The 14,058-nt window shown below is 39.1% G+C and overlaps 1 long non-coding RNA gene across 9 annotated transcripts in view; it reads right to left on the bottom strand.

The window, feature by feature from the left end:
• Positions 1-14,058, bottom strand: part of LOC143267277 (uncharacterized) — a 177,470-nt gene that overhangs the window by 117,648 nt on the left and 45,764 nt on the right. The window lies entirely within an intron of this gene.

Consider the following 14,058-nt stretch of genomic DNA (forward strand, 5'->3'; position numbering starts at 1 on the left):
CATCTTCAAAGTGGCATTCAAACCACAGAGGTACAGCTTTGAAACTGCTGTTCTCCCTGACATGAGAGCTGAGCTAGTGTAGACAGGGGTACTCTTCTCATCTACTTAAACAAATGCTCCAAAAGGGAATCAGCATTAAACAAATGCAGGCTGCTCTTTGCAGGCAGGTCGTTCCAGCTGTGCATCAGAACAGACTCTACATGAAAGCTCTGGCCTCTACCCACAAAGACATGAACCCAGCAATAGCCTTTTGAAAAAGAAATGTCCTCCATACACTGCACAGCATTCACTTGACTCTACTTCAGCAGTGTTTACTAGGCCAGGTGGGCCTGGGGACTTGGGACAAAGAAGGCACAGCTTGAGGATGCTTAAACACAGTTAAAACTGGCCTTACCTTCACCTTCAAGGTACAAGAACAAGAGGAGCAATTCACAGAGCTACACTCAGAAAACAAATGTTACATGAAAGGAAAAGTTCAAAGAAATTCTCCAAAGGTGGGAGAAGCAGAAAGAAAAGAAAAAGGTTGTAGGAGGGCTGTTAATTCAAAACATTGAGCAGATCCAGAGCTCAGCATGCATTTCAGTAGCGCCCACTACTGGATATGCTGTTCCCTACAAACTCATACTCTGTTCCGGATGAAGACTGGCTTCCTCTCAGACTTACTAGTAAAATAAAAAAAGAAATTACAATAGGGACCAACTGAGAAGCCAAAATAATGCTAACAACTAAAATACGAACTGCTTTTGTATTTAAAGGATGGCCGGGTATTTTATTATTGTTGTATAAAATTATGCTAAATAGTTTTTTAAAAGTTTTCTATATGTTAAAGAATTTTTATACATATAAAAGAAAATTCCAAAGTGCTTTGGAAAGCTTTGGGTTTATGTGAAGTTGGTAAAACAGGGCCAGGTGAGCCTGTAGAAGGAATGGGTTCAAATATGAATCAGTAATGAGCTACTGAGAATGCAGGAGATGAAAGAGATTCTTTGGCACTCTGGAGGGGAAAAAAACAACTAATTTTCTTAGTACATAATATGTTGCATCTTTTTATATCATTTACAAAGGAAAAGTTCTTTGGTTCCTAGTAAGAGCTTCATTTAAAGCTAAGTTGGCTGACTCTGAAAAGCAGTGATTATAGATAGCAAGTGCAATTAAGATAATTACAAGAGAAATGGGTACAAGTCTTTATCATGATGTAACTTTAAAATGCCATTTTTTTAGGGAAAATGGAGAAAATAGAGGGTATTCAAGCATACATATTTAGGCCATTTAGACAAACAACTTTTATTGAGTAGAAGTTCGTTTTTAATGTAGCAAGATGTTAATAGCCTCAGGAGTGCCACCAACATATTCTTTCATGATGGATCCATTTGGAAGAAGCAGTTCTGAAATCCAGCTTAGTCTATGGTTTATCTTTCCCATGAGGATGGATCACACAGAATTCACTACATGTGCCCATAGTGGGCTTCTGCAGACCTAGGCAATGACTGTGAAAGTTTAATTTATGGATACCTTTCCTTCACAGTAACAATGTTGTTGCCAGTGAGACTCAGATTGTGGCCTCCAAGACCCACACTCAGTAACTTCAAAGAATCAGCAAGCCTTTCCCCAGTATATTGGATAAAAGCAGGTACAACTGGTAGATATATAATTTCTTTCACACATATTTCAAAGAGCCTAGAGAAAGAAAGGTGCCACTTCTGTCAGCTGGTCAGTCAATTGGTTGGTTGACTGCTGCATCGGTCAGTCTGTTGGTCAGTTCTTCAGTTGGTGGAGTAATTTGGTTGTTTCTAACTCACTAAATATCTCTTATAGATTGGAACTGTGATGATCTTTAGCTTGTTTAAGCCTAGAAAGCACTTTTTAGCAAATGTACCTTTCTGATACAGTGGCTAGGAGATGTCTGCCATGAACTATGTTGGCTTCAGGAACCTTAGAAGATTAGCTACAACTGGTCGAGACTCTGTCAATTGTACCTGCTTGTTCATCTTGAGCTACCTCCTATTAGAAGAGGCCTTTTTGCGTAATTATATTATAGTTTGGATATGAGAACGATCACTTTTGGCACCAAAGAGATTAGTTTTATATAACTATGCTCCCATCCCAAAGGCTCTGCAAAGATTAATATAGAGCTTATGGAAGCTGGTGAAGTGCCTCCAACTTGGAGTCCTCATTACCCTCTAGAGCAGCCTAAGAACAGCAGATTACCCACTTTTAACTACATGTGAAGAGAAAAAAGTAAAACAAAAGGAAAGGAGGAAAAGAGACTGTGCTAAGAGTCTAAAGTCAGTTCAAATAAGATAACAAGCACAGAGAGAATAGTAAAAAATAAAAACAAAGAATATTCTAGAAACTGAGACTGTCTCCAATGAGTTACTAGTAAAACCATATGCTTTTCTGGCCATGGAGCATGCTCACGTGCCTCCTAAGATGTTACGGAGCAGTAAAGAAGGTTGCATAAGGTATGTGCAGTAAACTGGTCATGTTCAGACAATTATCTCTCCTGTCACACACATACCTGTATTCCTCTTGCTTCATTACACTGTGGGCTTTTGAAGATTAAATTGTAACTAACAGATAAATAAATAGCACTAACCCCTTTTGGCCACTAAAAGATAATGCTAGGCCTGAAGTATTCATTTAAATGAGAATAAATGTAAATGAATAAGCCAACACGATAGAAAAAGGTGATCAATGCTAGAAAGCCAAATGAAGTCCAATTTTCATGCTTCCTAAGTACCATAGGAGTCTCTGTGTATAGACAGGAATTCTTTATGCAGCATTGATGAAATTCTGATTGCTTCAATGCAGACTGCATTACAGCTGCATTGTATATTATGCTGTGTTAGCGGCTCACACAGTGTGAGTCACAGGATCAGGAAGGAATGGTTTCTCCTGATCTCTGATTATTACAACTATTTCAGTCTCATAGAAAGGATGGAGAAATGATGCATGATGATTATCTTATTATTTGGTCTTCAAATTAGCACATCTATTTTCCTCTAATGCATGAAGTGGGCAGTACTGTCAGGGACTAAAGGAGCACATTAATCCTTCATCTCTCTTACCTAACATAGTCATCTTGATAGATACCAAGAAGAAAGCTACTTCCTGACTCACATTATATTACAGTTCAGCCAAACAGGAATAGGATGCTCCAGTAGTACTGTGCTTTTTACCAGAGACATGACACTCTAGGTGCCTATAGGCGTGCTTTCTCTTCAGGCTCCTTTAATTAAGGAAGGCTTCCAAATACTCATCCTTTCTTTGCCATTTTCTTGTATTACATCTTATCTTTTCATATTTATACCACATTGTAATTGGATAAATGTATCCACTTTTCCATGAGTGCAGTAGAAAGCATGGATAGCTGCGCATGTGGCAGGTAACTGGAAGAAAGCAGTGGAACCAAAGGTAGGTCCAGGAGGCTCCCTACATTAGATGGGGAACCCCTTCTGCTTGGAGTGCACTCCAGAAAGCTCCTCTCATCTTATCTCAAGTACCTTCTTGCCTCTCCTCCTCCCTTGGCACTGCCATCTGGGACAATCCAATGCCTAGAAGTAAGTGTTGTAAATCAGACTGTCAACATCTGCTCACAACTTAGGAGCTGTGTCATTCAACAGACATATCTAATGAGTAAGGTGCAGGAACATAAAGCTCACTCCAGAGAACATAAAAAAGTGAATGAATGTAAAAATATATACAACTTCAAGAGGATTCCAATAAGTATCAATGAGACATACTTGAGCTGCTATTCCCATCTACCAAACTTTTTTTTGAAATGCAGAACAACTAGGGAGTTGAGGAGATATCACCATCAGCAAAGAGCTTGCTACATAGCATTAGGGCCAAAGTTTGGATGCCTAGACAGGACCACATACAAATTCAAGCACAGTGTCACACACCTGTAATCCCCACACTGGGGAAATGGAACAGGAGGATTCTGGGGCTTTGCTAACCAGCCTGTCTATGGAGAGCAATTGAGAAAGCCTTCCTGTCCTCCACATATATGTGCACTTGCAAGCATGCTAGCTCAAAACACATGTACAAACACATAAACACAAGAAAAACAACAGCTAATGATAAAAAACTTGAGATGAAATGGGTACACTCATCCACTTTTGGAAATGACAACAGGAAGAGAGTGAAGAAGTTAATAGCTTTGAATACTTCCTTAAATTCACACTGAGATAATTCAAAGTATCAGTATTTTTATCATTACAGACACTTGGAAAATGCCTCTTAGAGCATGTTTGTGGTACCAAAAGTGATAGAAAGTTAGGAAGACATCAAAGATTGATCAAATGCAATGGGTACTAAAGAGTCCATCTATGGTAATCAGAATATAAAACAATATGTGGAATATACAGACATTCCCTCATTCAAGGTCTTATAATACATCTAGTGCGTAACTATATTTGTTACCTTTCTGTTGCTTTGATAAATCACCATGACCGAGGCAATGTGCCAAAGAAGGGTTTATTTGGGCTTCAGTTCCAAAGAGTTAGGGACCACAGTGGGAAGAACAACACAGAAGTGGGCTGCAGACGCAGCAGCTGGAACCAAAAGCTCAGAGCCGACGGCTTACTTCTCAAGCTACAGTCAGAGAGCAAAGGAGAAACTGTGATGGCGTGAGGCCTTGAAATTTCAAAGCCTGTCCTGAGTGGCGTATTTTCTATAGCAAAACCACACTTTCTAAACCTCTTCAAACAGTACCGCCATCTGGAGATGAAGTATTCAAATGCCAAGACCCTATGGGAATACTCATAATTCAAACAACCATTAAGTCTGTCATTATTTTAAAAGCTAAAAATGAATTTTCAAGAAAATTTTGTTTTGTATTGAGCTTTTATTTCAGTTGGTAGAAAAAAAACTGAAATAACAGTTGATAGACAGATGATAGTCCAATAAAATTAACGATGGTTTTTCCACCAAGAATAATAGCTCATTACTTCAGCCCCCAAAACTATGCCTATAAACAAGAAAAGTAAAGTAATTTTGGTTAAAACATAGAGCTTTTTAAAATTACATTTGTTTTCCAAAGTTAACATATCAGAACTCTTAATAATGTAAAAAATACTAAGTCTATTTGAGGAAGGCACAAACGCAGGGAAATTTTAAGTCTCAAGTAAGAAGATAATTCTATTGTACCTTTTCTCTCCTTGTATTGACTAAAATTTTACCTGGCTTAATAGAATCATATTTTTATAGAGCTAAAATTCCTAGAATCTATATGTAAAGTAGGTTTGTTTGCAATCTTGTTTATTTCCTGCATCCTTTTTTTTTTTTACTATTCCAAAATTTTACTAAGATTTTGCTTATTTGGCATGTTCAGCTGCTTTAGGTCTCCACAGGGAGATCAGTCCATGAGCAAGGGTCTGGGATGTCTCATTTGCTAAGAATCCCCAGCATTTGGCAGAGTGCTTAGCAAAAAGCATAGTGTTACCTTTGGTTCGCTTTCTTACAACCCATCTCTGCTGTGAGTTCTACTCATAAAATACTTCCAGAATGCCTCAACCACGTCACACGACATAATTAGGAGACAGTTCCCTGTGAGTCTCTTGTGCTTCGTATGTATGAAGCCAGTATTGACTACTATGTCATGACAGAGTTTCATGACTACCACCCATGAGTCTACATCAGGCTAACCTGCTAGTTTTGTAATCCATAGGGCAAAATTCCCATCTCTTACAGCTCCCGTAGTCTTCCATGCCTCTGGCAGTATCAACCCTCCCTCCTACTGGGGGCTCCTGCCTCTCCCCTGTTTCTCTATAATCTTTACGTACAGGACAACAAGAGTAATACTGAAAATTAAAGATGATGAAACAATTCCTTAGCATCATCACTAATAGTCTCCTGTCTTCACCTTACCATACACTATGCCTTTCTCTGTCTTGCTCCATTCTCCTGGCTGCTCTGTGAGTGTTCTGTGCCCCATATGTCCTTGCTCAGATCATTCCTTTCCTGCTTCAGGTTTCTGCTCAGACTGCACTTTCTCACAAGCTCTCCCTACCCTTTAAACACTGTGACCCTCCTTTGTGCTTAGCACCACAGCCTCTTGTGCTTTTTTCAGCACAGCCTCAGCTTCTTCGATGTTGTTTTTATTTCTATCTCCTGGCACAGGAGAACTTGGCTTCATCTTACCTGTGTCTCAGATCTGAAACAGTTTACAGAACCATAGTGGTTAGTTGTTGCCACTATTTGGCAGTATGTGGAGTCCAAAATTAAAGGTGACTATAGTCACATATAATAACCAGGTTGATTCAGGGCATCAGACAATTTATATTCTGAGGGCATTCTGAGCGTTAAGCAAGATCATGTGAGAAAAGTTCACTTGAGTTCAAGTTGTATACAGCCACAAAGGACAAGGGCACATGAGTTTAGGCTATATACAGTCAGGAGGACAGCTTGTGCTTGGAAATATCTTTCTGAATAATAATAGTAAAATGATGGGTAATCTGAAGTAAACCAACTCCTATTTACACCTGGGAGGGACACAAAAGTACATTCCAAGAACAAAACCATGTGATGGAGGAGCAGACTCTTGTCTTGTTTACTTGGAGTTTTCTTACAGGGTCTCAGAAATCTCCTCACACAATTTCATTTATGGAATGTGTTCTGACAGTTAGTGCCTAATAAATTCTTCTTAAATGATTGAGTATCAACTTTTAGTCAAGACAGAGTCAGTCTTTTATTCTGTCAGAATTTTATATTATTTGATATGTTGTGAATTAATAATCAATGTTAACTCAATGTGTTGGCTAATGACACAATTAATATATTAATATGCAAAAGATGAAGCAAGTGTGCCTGAGTTCACACATAGGGTCTATCTACAGTTTCCCTTTCTATTCTGCTGCAACTTTACCTGGTTGAATTAAAATGCTACTTTTATAAAGGCATAATTCTAGAAACTATATATAAAATAAGTGTGGGCAAGTTACATGCTCTCTTTGAGATTTAGTTTCATGATTATAAAAAAAGAATTGTCTTCCTCATGATTGTTGAATATAAGAAGAACAAGTGAAATTGCCTATCAAGTATTTAAATTACTGATATTTTCACTTACAATCTCAATGAAATTTTCTTAACTTGTTTGATTTACATACCATTTTATTTTGATATTATTGAGTGACTTTTTCTAAAGACATGAATAAATGTCTATTTATCCCAGATAAGGCACCAAAAACAAACCAAAAAAAAAAAAAAAAAGATTCCATCCAAGTCTAACTTGGTAAACCAGTTAGTTTATTTAGGTTACCTACAGAAGTATGAGTTAGAGTACTTAGAAGAACCTGAGTGACTCAAAGACAGACATTTACATCACTGAAAAGCCTACCTAATATGTGTGACAACTCATCAAGGCTATGTCCCTTGTACAACTTGCAGTCATATCAGAGGGCCAGGCAGTTCTCCTCGACAATTATCTCATACATAACCTTGGAGAGAAGCCTTATACTTCTTGTAACTTTTAGAAGCTTCCTTAACTTTGCAAGTTGTGTTTATTTCATGTCTTATGAATCCTCCTCCTCCCTCCAGCACAGAACGTTTAAAGCAAAGTTGTGCAACAGTTATCACAAAGGAAAACTTGACACATCATAAATCATTATGCCTATTTTTTTTCATCTTATATCCTGACACATAGGTGTTTCTCAAAAAAAATATAGTAGCAATAATGTTAATTACTTTTATGTCTCTGTGACAGAAACCTAAGAAAACCAACATAATGAGAGGAGATGTCTCAGAGATATTGGCTTCTTTAATGCTGAATCTGTGGTGAGGCAGAGCATCATGAAAGCATGTGAAGGGGAAGCCATTCACCTCATGGCAGACTGGAAGAAAAGACTGAGGAAGGGACTCTCAAAGCCACACCTCTAATGGTTACTTCCTCCAGCTATGACCCTTCTCCCAGAGTTTCCATAAACACCCCAAATAACACCACCAGCTAGAGACCAAGTATGCCACACATGAGCCTGTCAGGATTCACCCTGTCTTCAAACCATGACACTCAAATCTGTGAAAAATGGTAATCACCAACAATCTTATCATAGTAATATAATTATTATAATTTAGTTGTATTTTCTTCTACATTATTTCCTATGACTATTTTTCAGTTTAATTGTAATGTACACATATTTTTGTATCTTGATGTTTTACTTGTTACATAAATATAATATATTCCCACTTAACCATAGTTGTTTTCCAACCATTATTTTTTGATAGCTGCATCATTTTGTCAACTAAATGTATTATAATTTACTTGATTGTTTTCCAATTACTGGTTACTTGGGTGATTTCCATCAGTTCAATAAAATTTAAAAGACCCAAAAAACCCTAGTTTCCTTTTCTTTCTCCTTTCTCTCCTCCCTCCCTCCTCTCTTCTAAACCAAAACACAGCAAGTCTGACCCTTTTGGAGAAAAAGGAACTGAATTCTTCCACTCCTCATTTGCAAGAGAACACTCCTGAATAATTCATGAGCACATAACGATGAAAGAGATATACAACATCTAGCTGATTATTAACATAATACAGCCAAATGAAACATTATCCTAAAAAGTCACTTAATTGCAGCTGTGAAAATGAGACTTTGTACATTTTAGAAAGTCATATTTGAGATGTAAATAAATACATTTCAAAATTATTTTAAGACATTGCCTAGTGCAAATTCTTCCCTATAAATGGTAGTTATTGGAGGTTGCCCCCCCACCTAAACAAGAATAGAAAATCAGCCCTTTCAACTTACTCAGTGAATAATTGAGAGAAGTAGTAAATTTCTACAAATAAGAGGTAACATAAAATCACCTAGATTTCTGTATATAAATGTTAGTTTTACTTTTTCATCAGATGCTATAAGAAACAACTCAAATGGGAGCACAGAAATTGTGATACTTACTTCAAACATTGGTAATATTTGACTATATAATCCATCAAATGAGTATACTTCTTATATCAAAAAGGAAATGATAAGCCAGCAAAAAATACAAGCAAAAACAAAATATTTATTTTACTTAGAATCAAGAGAAAGGAGAAGCAGGAAGTACAGAGCACTAGTACCAACGTCTATGAGGGCCATGAAGTGCAGGAAACCTTGGGAGGTGTGCCCACTCCAACTGCTTCTCAGGCCCTCCCCAGTGTAACTTTTGTTCTGTTCCCTGCTGGCTGCTCTCTAGGTCTCATCATGTCTGGGGCTTTCTGTATTTCCTGTTGCTTCCCAGAATCAATGACTTCTGATCATTAGTTCAGCCCTTTACTGTGGTGAAAATGGTTCCCCAGCAGCTTCCCAAGAAGGCAAGTGTTTTGAGTTCTTCCATGTCTGAAAGTTGTCTTCTCCCCGTTATCCTCTTTCATGACCAACAGTTTGGCTGGGTTCACACTCATCTTTTGAAGACTACATTCCAAAGTGTTTAACATCAATTTATTGGTTGCAGTTGAGAAATCTGTGACATTCCAAAATCATGGTAAAGGGGAGGCCTAGGAAGATGTGTCTGTCAGATGTTTGAGGTTAGCCTAAGGGGGAGAGGTAGTCCATATTATCCCTCTGTTTGGAAAATTGACTCAGTCATGGTTTCAGTCTTTGCCTTAGTACTTCACTTCACTGTGCTTGATGTCACCAATGTCAAACCTCCTGTTCAGAACCTCCAGAGCCTAGAATTATTATTGAAAGGCAGACAGCTAGGCCAGTTGCCCACTGCCTGACAGGGAGGAAGTCTGTAAGACCAAATGCTCACATTTCCTCTTGTTTTATCTGCACATATACCTTAATCCCACTTCTACAAGACTTGGCTCTTCCCCAAGCTGGACAGGATCAGAGTATTTTTAGGCTAAATGGTCCCCCATCTTCTTTCTGTTTTTCAGTTTGTTTTCAGCCACTCCAATCTCCTGTGCTCTGTGTCTTAGTAAGATAATATTTACAGTTATCAATTATTGATTTTCATTCAATGTATTGAAAAACTGGGTGGAAGAGATGTTTATTTGTAATGGAAATATGAGGACCTATATTCCATCCTCAAGATGGACCCACAGAAAAAAAAAAGTCAGACATAGTGGTGCTCTCTTGCAGTCCCAAAGCTGGATAGATGGATCCCTGTGATAAACTGACCACCTAGCCAAGCTTAATCAGTGAACTTCAGACCAATAATGGAAAACAAGGCTCATGGCTCATGAGGAATGGCACCTGAGGTTGGCTTAGTGTCTCCTTAAGGCTCATGTGGGCACACACACACACACACACACACATACACACACACACACACACACACACCAGGGGAGAAGATATTGAGAAGATGGCATGCTTGCTTACTCTTTATCTTAGTTAGGATTTTTATTGCTATGAAGAGACACTATGACCACTGAAACTCTTATAAAGAAAAGCATTTTATTGGGGCTAGCTTACAGAGTTTTAGTTCATTATCATCATGGAGGGAAGCATGGCAGTTCACAGGCAGGCATAGTGCTGATAAAGGAGCTGAGAGTTCTATATATGGGTCAGCAGGCAGCAGGAAAAGAGAGACACTGCACATGGCTTGAGCATCTGAAACCCAAAGCTCACCCCCAGTGACAGTCTTCCTCCAACAAGGCCACACCTACCCCAACAATGCCTCACCTCCTAATAGTGCCACTCTCCATGAGCCTATGGGGGCTATTTTCATTCAAACCACCACACTCTTCAAGTGATAGCCTCTATGAGGCCTCCTTGGCTCACCCAGTCTACTCTTCTATTCCTCCCTCTAAGTTCTTGGAGTGCAGTGAACACAGTTCTACTTTCTACATTGCTTTCTTCTAAAAGTACTGCACCTACATCCCATATAAGACTTTTGAACACTCACACATGTTCTGTGTGCCTTGCCTTCTATTTCAAGGCTCTTATCATAAGGACAAAGACTACTACTTTTATACAGCTGCATAACACTTGAAATAGGCTACCTCACTCCTTTTGATAATGCCTCATAGAACTGCAAATGTCTGAAGGTTTTAGTCTGCTGTATAATGTACAATTCTATTTTGCTGTGCCGCCATTAATTTATCTCTTATGCCAAGTGGCAGTAGCACACACCTTTAATCCCAGCACTCCAGAGGCAGAACCAGGCAGATCTCTGTGAGTTCAAGGCCAGTCTGGTCTACAGAACAAGATCTAGGACAGGCACCAAAACTACATGGAGAAACCCTGTCTCGAAATATATATATATATATATATATATATATATATATATATATATATATATATATATATATATATATATCTTACAGGGATTCTATTCTTGGATTTGAAAATTTACTAGTAAGTTCAAGCCATTGAAATACCACAGATAGGTTGTAGTGGGTAGCCATTCCAACTTTGATCTGGAAGTTCCAACTCCCATTGAGGCTTCGGCAACTGTCACGCCTACAAGGCAGGGCCAAGGGAGGCTCCGAGAGACCTGAGATTTGGATGGGCCAGCACTCTCTCTGTTCCTGGATCCTAGACAGTGGAGGTTGACTGAGCAGAGCTCCAGAGAACACCGCTGGACTGAGATAATACACCTTCCCCAGACCTCACGACCTATCTATCCCTTCATTTGTAAGTTATCTGCTAAATAAATCTTCCTTTTGCCAGGCGGTGGTGGCACACACCTTTGATCCCAGCGCTTGGGAGGCAGAGGCAGGCAGATCTCTATGAGTTTGAGGCCAGCCTGGGCTACCAAGTGAGTTTCAGGAAAGGCACAAAGCTACACAGTGAAACCCTGTCTCAAAAAAACCAAATCAATCAATCAAACAATCAATCAATCAATCTTCCTTATAACTACGTCAAGTGGCCTTAATAATTTCACCAATAATAGGTGATTTGGAAAAAAAATGTATTTTGTCAAAGTTCTGGAAGCTGGTGTTAGGATCCTGCCCTTACTCCTCCAGGTCAAGCATCTTTCATCATCAGCAGGTACGGGTGACTATGCACCCGCTGTGGCCTGTGACTTTTCCGCTGGTAATCAGCACCACCAATCAGCGCCGTTTTATTATCAGCTGGAAATCCAACATTTAGATACAATTATAGCACAAATAAATATGTATACATATACAGAACTTCTTCAGTAACTTGAATGTAGCAGGTCCTCAATAAACAATTGTTTTGTGAGTGAAATAGCCAACTTCTATAAAGCAATACTATAAAATGGCGAAGAGAAGAAGACTATGTAGTGTGTTCTGCTTTAGACAAAGTCAACACAAGAAAATATGGAGGTATGACTGTTCCCTGTATAAGAAAAGTCATTAAGGCTTCCATTGGACATAGAAAGCATTTAAATATTTCATTTTCATGTGTTTGTTTTCTCAATAGTCTCTGTTTAGTACATTGAACTACAAATAACAAAGATCAAGTTAGCAGAAGGAATAATAACCAAACTCATAATTTAAATAGTTGCTTTTTAGATGTTTCAGTAATATGAGATTTTCAATAAGCTGAAGTAGAGAAAGTTCATTGGAAATTAGACATATTCACCCCATTTGTCTGTCTGTCTCCCTCTTTCTCCCTTCCCTTTCCCCCCAACATATGTGTATATTCACAAGTGTATGAGCACATGTATTAGTGAGTGAGAATGTACATATGTGAACTGTGGAAGCCAGGCATCATGAGTCTTCCTTTATCACTCTCCTTACTGAGGCAGGGTCCTGATGAACCTGGAGCAGCTAGTTAATTCAGCCAGTCTAGCTTTGCAGTTTGGCCGAGGACCCCCTAACTTATCTCTGCCGCCTGGGGACTACAGGATGGCTGACACATCTTTCTGGTTTTGTTGGGCTTTTCTTATGGGTGCTGGGGATCAGAACTGCTTCTATAGGAATGACTTTTTCATTGCCATCTCGCCACCACATCCACCCACTATAGTCCATTGGCCAAAGGTAGGTTCCGTGATCACACCCAGTTTTCACAGTGGAAGTAGGCAATGAATAATAATAATACCTGTCACAAAAACTGTGGAAACATTTTCAACACAAACTGCTGCTATTAAAATAAAAAAAATAATGAACAGGCTAGGTGGTAGTGGTGTATGCCTTTAATCCCAGCACTCAGGAGGCAGAGGCAGGAGGGTCTCTGTGAGTTCAAGGCCAGCCTGGTGTACAAAGCAACTTCCAGGACAGCCAGGGCTGCACAGAGAAATCCTGTCTTAGTTAATGATAATAATAACAACATAAATAATAATAATAATTGTTGCGATTCTCCAAAAAAATTTATTTTTATTTATTTGTGTGTTGGCAACAGTGTTTGACCACCACATAGAATATAAAGGCAAGAGATGTGGCTACAACCAGATAGACAGAAATTGCCTTTTTGTGTCTGTTTGGTTTCTGAGTGGATCTGAAAAGACAACTTTTGTCTTTGAGGTTTCAAACTTGATTGAAAGTGAAACAATTAAAGCTTCTTCCTCTGCCTGGCAAAGCCAAACCCTGAGCAACACTCCCAAGAGAAGAACAGCATTAAGAAGCTGCATGCTCCAGAGAAGGAAAGGCTGTAAGTCTCCCTCAACAGTCCTTGGCATTGCCTCTTGAAAGAGTTGAGCAGCAAGCCTGGAATGCTGCTCACCAGACGGAGAGACACCAGCTTCTGTGGGACTCTCATAGCACACAAGAATCACACTTTCTTGTCTTGGAAAGGTTAGTGCAGGAAGAAAATCAACAAATGTTGCTGTTTAGAATCAACCTCAGCTCCTAGAGAAGTCTCAAGTGAAAGTCAAGATCAAGCCAGTCAAAATTCAAGAGTAGATGGGGAAGCCAGTTTGTAAAGCTCTGCCCTAGCAGAGGAGCTATTGACTGCAAGGGGGCAGGAAGGCAGTTTTCCTCAGGAATGTGGTCCCTGCTAAGTTGCCTATGCTCCACTGAAAGGCCTACACCCATACATGCACTAGCAGTCCTATCTGGAATACAGTGGGCTTAAAAAGATGAGAGAAAGATATGGAGATACCATCTGGGAGGAGCTGGAGTTGGGGGAATAAGGGGTAGCTATAGTCAAAATACCTTGTACACATATATAAAATAATCCTCAATGAATAATAATAATACATTAGAAACTGAGGCTAGTGGAAATATTC

The sequence above is a fragment of the Peromyscus maniculatus genome, chromosome 9 (assembly GCF_049852395.1).
Source record: "Peromyscus maniculatus bairdii isolate BWxNUB_F1_BW_parent chromosome 9, HU_Pman_BW_mat_3.1, whole genome shotgun sequence".
NCBI lineage: Eukaryota > Metazoa > Chordata > Mammalia > Rodentia > Cricetidae > Peromyscus > Peromyscus maniculatus.